Here is a 10,235-nt window from a genome sequence, read left to right as displayed (position 1 = left end):
GGAGGAGGAGGACAGGAGGTGGAGGAGGAGGAGGAGGACAGGAAGAGGAGGACGACAGGAGGAAGAGGACAGGAGGTGGAGGAGGAGGAGTACAGGAGGAGGAGGAGGAGGACAGGATGAGGAGGAAGACAGTAGTAGGAGGAGGAGGACGGGAGGAGGAGGACAGGAAGAGGAGGAGGACAGGAGGAAGAGGACAGGATGTGGAGGAGGAGGAGTACAGGAGGAGGAGGAGGAGGACAGGTGGAGGAGGAAGACAGTAGGAGGAGGAGGAGGAGGACGGGAGGAGGAGGAGGAGGATGAGGAGGTGGAGGAGGAGTACAGGAAGAGGATGAGGAGGGAGAGGAGGAAACGGTTAAATATTATAGTGTTACTGTTCCCAGCACTATTCTAAGCACATTGCATATATTACCTCAGCGAATCTGCATGATTCTCCTCTTACCGCCATCACCATGTCACTCGGGTCAGAAGCCAAGGCACAGAAAGATTATGTAACTTGCAAAAGATCCCATGATGAGCTTGTGTGAAATCCAGGCACCAGAGTCCTTCCTCTCAACCCCTCCATCGAGTGAACAGGGAAGGAGGAGGTGTCGTTGGTAAGCCCCTGGCCCAGCTGCCAGAGCTGATTTCCCAGTGACACAGCCAGTTCACTCCCTTCCCATCTCCTGCAGCCAAATGCACCTGCTTCGCCGTTCCGCAGGCATTCTTCCTGGTGGAAGCTCGCGGCGTCTCATGGAGTCAAGTCCTTTCTATTGATCTTGTTCCACAAACTCTGAAACTGTGACGCTGCGATTCATCCAAGAGCCCCTCAGGTCTGCCTGACCCACCGTCCGGGACCGACGACCTCCATATCTGCAGTGTGTGATGCTGATTTGGAACACAGCCAGCCACCTCCTCAGCTGCCAAAGGCTGCTTAGACCTGCAGATGCCAGATGCCCATGTTTTCTTCACACAGATTTACTTATATCCTATCTAATAAAGAGGGAATATGCTAATTGACCCTCACACCGTCGCAAAGATGGCGGCGCCCAGTCCCCTCAGCCCCACCGGGGTGCTTGCCTCGAGTCCCCCAGTCCCCTCAGCCCCCCAGATGCCCAGGGCTGCCCAAGGCTCAGGTACCCTGGGCTGCCCGAGGCACAGGTACCCAGGGCCGCCCGAGGCGCAGGTACCCAGGGCCGCCCGGGGCTCAGGTATCCAGGGCCACCCGAGGTGCAGGTAACCAGGGCCGGCCGAGGCTTGTGCTGCCGGCAGTGGCAGCAGCAGAGGTGTGATGGGGCGTCGCCTTCCCCTGATCGCCAGGTCGCCTCCCGCCCCTGAGGGCTCCCGGACTGTGAGAGGAGGCAGGCCGGGCCGAGGGACCCCCCCTCCAGTGCATGAATTTTCGTGCACCAGGCCTCTAGTATTATATATAGTTCATACCATACAATTCAACCATTTGAAGTGTACAATTCAATGATCTTTTAGTATATTTATAGAGCTGTGTAAGCATCGCTGAAATAAGCTTCAGAACATTTCTTCACCCCACAACACACACTGTAGCAGTTGTTCCCCATTTTTCTCCAATCCTCTCCCCAGTCCTAGGCCACCACTAATCTGCTTTCGGTCTCTATAGACTTGCCAGTTCTGGACATTACATAGCAATGAAATCACACAATAAATGGAATAGAGTTAGGGCTTCCACCTATGAATTCTGGGAAATAATTCAGTCCTAACATTTAACCTTCCTTGTTGACCGAGGAGAGTCTTTAGACTTGGGCACTTGCATAAGGAATGTCTGGAGCATGGCCATGTCAGGCCTCCTGCTTTACCGCCAGGTGGGCATGGAGAGCCGGGCTCACCGTGGACGTTGTTAGACAGACACCATGAGTCCTTCAGGTCAGCACAGAGTCACCGCCAAGAACTACAAAGAGGGACCAGAGTCACACAAAGGCCTGCCAGAGCAGAAGCAAGGATGTGAACCTGAGTAAAAGTACATCTCTTCCCGGCCCGAAGCTCAGCCACAAGCCTCCCCACTCTAGCAACGCTCAGTCTTCACGTTAGAGAAGCCTGACTGGAAGCAGAGAGGTGGCTGCGACCGTGGAGCTGATCCCCAGCGTGGCTCTTCCCAGTGCCACCTGCAACTGCTGGCTTCCCTCTTCTTCTGACTCTAACAACGCAGCCAGAATGGAGAAACAGGGCCTTGGCTAGTGTGGGGCAGTGCATAGAGCGTTGGCCTGTGGACCAAAGGGTCCCGGGTTCAATAATGGTCAAGGGCACATACCTCGATTGCAGACTCCTCCCTGATCTGGGCCCTGGTCAGGGGTCGTGCAGGAGGCTATCAATCAAGGTGTTTCTCTCACATCGATGTTTCTCTCTGTCCCTCTCTGTCCCTCTCTCTTCCACTCTCTCTAAAACTCAATGGAGCCGAAACCGGTTTGGCTCAGTGGATAGAGCGTCGGCCTGTGGACTGAAAGGTCCCAGGTTTGATTCCGGTCAAGGGCATGTACCTGGGTTGCGGGCACATCCCCAGTAGAAGATGTGCAGGAGGCAGCTGATCAATGTTTCTCTCTCATCGATGTTTCTAACTCTCTATCTCTCTCCCTTCCTCTCTGTAAAAAAATCAATAAAATATATATATATATTTTTAAAACTCAATGGAAAAAATATCCTTGGGTGAGGATTAAAAAAAAAAAGAATGGAAAAACAGGTGTTTCTGATCAGTTTCCTCGGAATATGCTTAGGGGAGTGGAAGGGAGGGAACTAGGTCAGATTTAGTTCATTCTAGTTCTCGTCAATTTCTGTTTGCATTCCTATGTTCCAATAAAATGATGTGGCAGACTGATTAATGCCCCAAGTATCTGCTGCCCTCCCTGTGGGACAGCTCCCGCCCAGTCCTGCACGGCCATTCGACTAGCTCATCACATGAGCAGACGCACGAGTGACCTCTCAGGGGCTCGACGGGCCCGAGCATGGGCCGCTGTCCCTTCTGCCTGAACACTGACTATGACATTCCAGAGAGAGGCTGCTCCATTGGCCGGTGTCCAGAGCAAAGGCGACACGAAATGGAGCTGTGAGAGATTTCAGTGTGGGTGACAACCCACCTTTGTTGTCAGCTTTGGAGCTTTAAGGGCATTTGTTATAGCAGCAAAATATAGCTTGAGCTGACTACAGTGAGGATTTCCTCAGTTTGAAGCTGCCTCAACAGGGCCCCATTAACTCATACGGCCATCACATTCTCTGGATAATTTGGATTCTTTCTTTTCATGGAGGACATCATTCAGAAGAAGAGAAAAGAGCCATACCAAAATCATCTGAATCCTTCTTAGCCTGCAGTGGCACTTCAATTTGGGATCATGGAACCATTCTAGAATCCAATAAAACCTCAAAACATTGCCCTCTGTAGAAATGCATAATTGCAATAGAAGACACACATTTTTAGTAAATAATTTCAAGGACTTCACCGCACCTCTGAATCACCTCTGATTTAAGGTCTAACTTGAGTCTTTCTTCAAAAATCCCCAGCAGCAGAGCTAAGTCGGAGAGTGGAGAGCAGAGAGCAGAGAGCGGACGCGGCACGTCAGAGCCCTCCCCTCGAGGATGCCTCCCCTACTGCAGGTCACCGGTGTCAGCACAAAGCAGACCATCATGACCAGTGTGTTGAACTGAACACAGCAGCGTGTTGGGAGGCATCCATTGTATAGGAAAACTCAAGGCCATCCAGCTGGCAAGTGAGAATTGGATCTTACCCTAAATCTACCGGCTTCAGACATGGCATTGCCCATGGGCCCCGCCACTCAAACCCGGGCACAGGACCCTGTATGAGAGAAATGTAGCACATTTTGCCCTAACCAGTTTGGCTCAGTGGATAGAGCATCAGCCTGCAGACTCAAGGGTCCCAGGTTCGATTCCGGTCAAGGGCATGTACCTTGGTTGCGGGCACATCCCCAGTAGGGAGTGCGCAGGAGGCCGCTGATCAATGTTTCTGACTCTCTATCCCTCTCCCTTCCTCTCTGTAAAAAAAAATCAATAAAATACATTAAAAAAAAAATGTAGCACATTTTGCTGAAGCACCAGTTTTACTAGGATTTTTTATCATCTGCATATAACAGAAAAACCCCCAATAATAGTGTGTGGTGGTCAATTCTACATGTCAACTTGCCTGGGCCAAGGGACACTCAGACAGCTGGTTAAAATTATTTCTGGGTGTGTCTGGAAGAAATTAGCAGTGGAATCAGTGACCAAGTCGGGAAGATCTGCCCTCAGCAGTGTGGGAGGCCCCATCCACCCCTGGAGGGCCCAATAGCACAGGAAGGTGGAGGAAGGGTGTCCCTGAGCTGGGACACCTTTCCTCTCCGCCACGCAGAATGGCAGAACGGGCAGAGTGGTGGCGTCAGGATGGGCGGAGCTGCCGCAGCGCCCACCCCCATCACGTGTCTCCAGGCCCATGTTTGGGCAAAAGTTCCCACTTGGATTTGCCAGCTTCTACAGAAAATCAGGGATCCTGGCCGGGTGCCTACCAAAGTGGTCCTCGCCTTTGGCCACCTCCCGGGGTAGCCGGCCCCTGGTCTGCCCCAGAGTGGACAGGTGATGGTTACCTGGTTGCTTGCTGCCTGTCCTCCTGTCAGCGTGACTCTGCAAGTGCCACTCGTCAGAGGGCCCAGCCGCTTGGGGTGCCTGGCCAGCACCAACTCTCCCTCCACCTGGCAGGCACTGCCATCCCCGCCACGGCCACTTCCCACGTGGGGACCAGGCCCCTCGACGGAGGCAGAGCGCATGCACATCCGCCTGGCCCCGCACGGAGCCCCTCCTTGGGAGGCTGCTGGTGGCGGCTGCAGCCGACCACAGCGCTCACCCAGGGCCACCCTGAGGGCACGGTGGCTGGTCCAGTGCGCCTGCAGCCCAGACGCCTCTGTGCTAGGAGCTTGCGCCATTCGTGCCTGAATTAACAAACCCCACTGTGTGGGACAAGACTCCTCGGGGTGGTGCAAGGTGTACCTGTGCATTGCTGCTGTACACCTGAGACTAACAGAACATCGTATGTCAACTGTAACTGAGAAATAAAGTTTGAAACTCCCATTCTTAATACGCCGCTCCTGTGTGTGTGTCAAGTGCATACATGTAACCCAGCACGGACGCTCACCTCACGCCCACGGTGCGGGGTGCCAGCACTCTGCAGACCGCTCCTCTCCCACGGCTCCACACTGGCTCTCTCTTACTAACACCAGGGTAGTAAGCAGCGTAAAACACGCACTTTTAATGAAGAAAAGCCATGCTCATTGTAAACACTATTCACAGACACAGACACACGGGGCAGCTGTCAACAGTACCAGGGGCTTTATTTCCATGTGACCAACTGCCCCTCCCTCTGGGCCAAGAAAACAAATACGTTTGACATTTGAAAACAAGATAAAACAATCACAAAACAAAAAGAAGCCCTTTCATTCATGCCAGGTGCTGACATCAGTGAAGCATTAGAAAAACTGTTAAGAAAAAAATCATTGCTTCCCATTAAAAACACAGCATATTACAAGCAAGCACAGGCACTGGCCCAGGGCCCTGGAGCAGGGGAAGGGCACGAGGCGGCGTTCCAGGCGAGACAGTGAGCCGGAGGCTGGTCTGGCACCCAGGCAGGTGAGGTGGCTGACGCCACCGGAGAACGTGCTGTTTCCCGGAGCCCTCGGCACGGTGACCTGTGCCGAGCCCGCGGCCGCCTTTCCCAGCGGCAGCTGGGGCAGGTCCCATCGGGCCTGCATGGCTGGCAGGCCGTGGGTCTGGTATTTAGAGCTGCGCCGGCCGCTTGGTCTGGTCCACTTTTGAAGAGGGGCCGGGCCTTTGCAAGAGTTGGGTGTTGGATACCGAGTTCCCTTCTTCCTGACCCTCCAAACCGCTCGCCCGCTCCCTCCAGGGAGCGCCCCCCAATCGGAGAGCTGAGTCAGCACGCTGTGCACGTCCCAGGGGCTTTGGGTGGGTGTGTCCAGGCGGGAATGACGCGAATTGTAACTCACAGGAACACGGGGCCGTGGCACCGAGCAGGTGGAGATGCGCAGTGAATCGCTGACCAGGAGTGCTGATTAGCGATGCCTGGCACAGCTGAGGGGGCAGCCGGGGTGGCAACAAGAGCACCTGCACCTGCCCTGGGAGAGGCCCGCCCAGTGTCCCCCTGCACCCTGCCTGCCTCACAGCGAGCCCGCCCGGCCGGGGCTCCTACCCGCACAGGCAGCTTGACCCCACACATCCGAATGTCTCCTTTCAGTCCAGGCTCTGAGCCTCACCCCATCTTTCCAGATGTGCCCTACGAACTTTCTAATAAAAATCAGAGCCTTCAGGGCCCACTTCATTGAGCTTAACGGCCCTTCCTGACAAAAGCCATGTCAGGCGGCCGGACTGGACTGGCTCCTTTAGATGCTCAGCAAACAGGAGTTTGAGCAGACGCTCGTTTTTAATCCCAACACAGGACGGCCTCTAACCCATTCCTTGCTGTGGCCTCAAGGTTTCCGAGTAGCCCCGCAGAACTGCTGGAGTCGGGGACCAAGGGCCCCCGACTGCTCTCATCTCCTCTTGGCTGCCCAGGAAGATGCTGAGAGCAGAGCATAAGCTTGGGCACTCTCCAGCTTAAAACATCTTCCTACCCTTGACCAAGATTAACTCAGCAAGAGCTTCTTAGCACAATGGAGCCCCAATCCCGCCAGGGCATTCCAGCAAGCATCTGAACATAGCCCCACGCTGGGGTGAGCCTCGCCTCCCGCCCCATCCTCCCTCCCCTAAAGGGTCCCCTTGCACTTTCACTGTTGGGACCCACCCCTGCTGCACACTGTCTAGTGTGGGGACAGCTCTCATCCTCCCAAATGGTGAAGCCAGTGCCCAGCAAGGACTGACCCTCAGGTAGCACAGAAAGCCTGTCACTTTACCTGTACCCACAATGCCCCTGGGAGACACCAGACACCATGAGCCCCACCCTTCAACCTGCCAGATTCTGGAGGGGCTGGACTTGGGTTTGACTCTGGGAAATTAAGACAAGGACAAGGGAACGTGCCAAGCTTGCTGTTACCAGGACCAACCTATTTTCAAATGAGGGTCCTGAGCCATTTCTAGTCCCTTCCCTTCAGTGCTGGTGCAAGTGCTGACGGGACCAGCAGTCCCGGGGATGGCCCTGGCGCTCTGGAGACATCGCGGAGGCTTTCAGCATCACTGCCTCCTTCAGCTCACTGCACCCATCCCAAAGGATGCGCGTGGCATCGCTCGTTTCCTTCCAGAACTTGGCCATCCTTTGCCCAAGCACTTCCTGCAGCCACGCGCCACGCCCCGAGCCACGCCTGCTCCCCACACGCCCTGTGCCTCCTGTTCCCAGTGGGCATACTCCACCAGTTCACAAACTAAGTTCGAAAAGGAACCATTTCCCACACAAAACTAAGATTTCAATGTAAATTTTACTATTTTATTTGTGAAAAAACTACAAGCAGAATTCATAAATAGACATTTCTATTTAAAGCAGGAAAATGATAAAGTGGCTTCTAATCACACAGTCGTGCACATGCCAGCGACAGGAATATATTAACATCTTTATTTGCTAGACGGAGAGCAGTGTCCAATATAAATCCCCCCAACATTTCAGACCTGCGAATTTCTGACCAGTTCACAAAACCACCAACTGACACTTTCGCATGAAGAAAAATCAGACCTAAGACTCGGCTATAAAGACGACAGAGCAGAAACCTCCGAAGCGAGACAAGCCGTCTTCCTGGGCAAATGAAAAATATAGCTTGTATAATACAGTAACAAAAATTCACAAGATTATGTTGGACATACTTAACAAGCATTCTCTATTTGTCTCCAACAAACAAAGCTAAGGAAATAATGTAACCATCTTTACACAGTAAATTAAGGTTACGAGTCATACACAAGAACAGAACTGCTTGCGCATTAAAAACTGTTCAGCTCCATTGTCATACTCTAAATGTTGGCTCTTAAACCATTTTCGGTTACATACAAGCAAAGGTTATTATATATTCAGCAATTAATAAATTTTCAATAATTTACGATATGGTAGCTTAGAAAAGTAGGCTGAGAACGGTCTTGATAAGGCAGGTGAGACGTCTTTGTGGCACGCAACTCCCAGAAGCTTCTGCCATTGTTTTCAAATATCCAGATGGAAACAGAAGGGCTCTGACTAAAATGTTCTGTGGGTGTCAAGATACTTCACCTTTGAACTGCTCGACTCAAACAGAGCATGTCGGGTAAGCTCTGTGCTTGCCTGAAGACCGGGTGGTGTTAAAACAAATGGAACCTTGCAAGGGTAACACTGTGCTTTTTGTTTTGGCTTTATAACCTGCTTACTGTGCCACCGAACACCAGGTATTTCTGACCCTTTAATATGTATCTTTCTAATCTACACTAGTGTTTTTACACATTGCCCACCTGTTGTAGGGCAAACTGCAAATACAGGAAGTTCCACGAATTCTGTCTCCAGAGCACGTCTGAGGGACCTCAATGTCAGGAGTTAAGCCTCCAGTGCCCACCACCTCTGGCCTCAGCAGCTCGCAGGCAGCAGGGGCCGGCCCAGGACACGGGCCCGAGGCTCCACTGCCACTTGCAGCCCCATCACAATGGCCATGTCATCCCACCTGTCCTAAAGCACCCTCCATCCGTTACCTCCCGTCCTCTATTCATGTCGGAGGCAAAGCCAAAGCACCAAGGCATTGCAATCACGAATCAGCAGCCGAGTAGCTGGCTCATCAGCTTCCCCCACTAGTCTAGGAGTCCCATCACTTTACAGGAGACTAATTTTGAGAAGTTACACAGTGTTTCTGAAATGCACACCAACACTTTATGGTTCGGAAAGCAGTGCAACCCACGAGTTTGGTGACATCTAATTTTTCTTATTAAAAAGTTAATTTTCAAACTTAGCAATTCCTTATATCTCTGGAAAATAAATATGGCTGACTAATTTACCCTCCCTGAGACCCTTAATAAAAGGAATATTAAAACTTTAGAAGGAATGTCTTTGCAATATCCCACTAATATTAAATTGTGGACTTAAAATTCATAGTCAAATCACTATGTATTATATATTCTGATACTTACAGAAAGCATTTGATTTCCTTTGGTTCATTAATAAATACTTGAAAAAGGTATCTAAAAAGATAAGCACAGCTTGCATCCCAGATGCAAGCATCCTTGCGAAAGGGGACATTGTCCGAGCGTTTGCGAGTAGGACCACACAACAACGGCACTGCTGCAGACCCTGTGCTTGGAGAGCAGATGGAGGTCATGGCGCAGAGGGAGGCGGAGTCTGATGTAGATGGGAAAGGAACCTTTCCTGTCGGCTACTCAAATCAAGCTGTTCATTTTTTCTTTTTACTTGTGGCCTCCAGACAGAAGTGACTTCTATTCTTAAGCATACCAGGTTTCTCACGCCCACCTGTGGGGCTTCCTCACAACCAGCTGCCTCCCAGGCTCCCTTAAGTTATGACCAAATAAAGGAAGGTGACATCAAGTCCCCGCAGTGACTCTGAAGTCTGGGAACCTGGACATGAGTGGTGGGAGTTACACAGAAGAGACAATAATCCAAATGAGGCAAAGCAAAGCGTTTTAAAATGCCAGTGGGTAGAAGCCTTCGTGGTCTTTGTTTTTGTCTCCCCGCTTCCACTGAGATAGCAAAAATGGGTGAAAAGAAACTTTACAACAGAGTTTACTCGCGTTATCGTCAGGCCCAGGAAGGAGACGGCAGGCTCCCAGAAGTGCCCTTCCCAGCAGGGAGGCGAGGCCTGCAGCTGACCACCTTTGTTCATCAGGACAAGAAAGGAGTGGAGTTTTAAGAAAGAAAAACAATTCCCACAACTGAATTGGTGGCATAAGGGACAGGAGGGCAGGAGGCAAACCAATTTCAATGACAAAACCACCAGGGCAATGCCCTGTGCGCGTGGTGTCATGGATTTGCTTCTTGTATCAACCAAAAATGCAGTTGAGTCCGTTTTAATCCTAAAGCTAAGCGACAATTTATAGACTGACCTCAGCCCCGAGCAGAGGCCTGGGAAGTGGTGGAATCGCGTATGGAACACCGTGTTTTCACGAGCGAGCGCCATGTGAGAACAGCACTGTGCACACTACCGCGATGCGCACAGCCCTTGGCCGGGGAGCGCGCTGGGTGCTGCTGATCGACAGAGCCTCCCAGCCAGCACCTGGGGTCAGCGCTTCCGCTGCAAGTGCCGGCTCTGGAGCAGTCCTGAAATGGGAGATCACATTGTTTAAAAACCTCTGTT

This window comes from Myotis myotis, unplaced genomic scaffold (assembly GCF_014108235.1).
Source record: "Myotis myotis isolate mMyoMyo1 unplaced genomic scaffold, mMyoMyo1.p scaffold_m19_p_13, whole genome shotgun sequence".
NCBI classification, from domain to species: Eukaryota; Metazoa; Chordata; class Mammalia; order Chiroptera; family Vespertilionidae; genus Myotis; species Myotis myotis.
The sequence above is the reverse complement of the archived record's forward strand: the minus strand, read 5'-3'. Positions refer to the sequence as shown.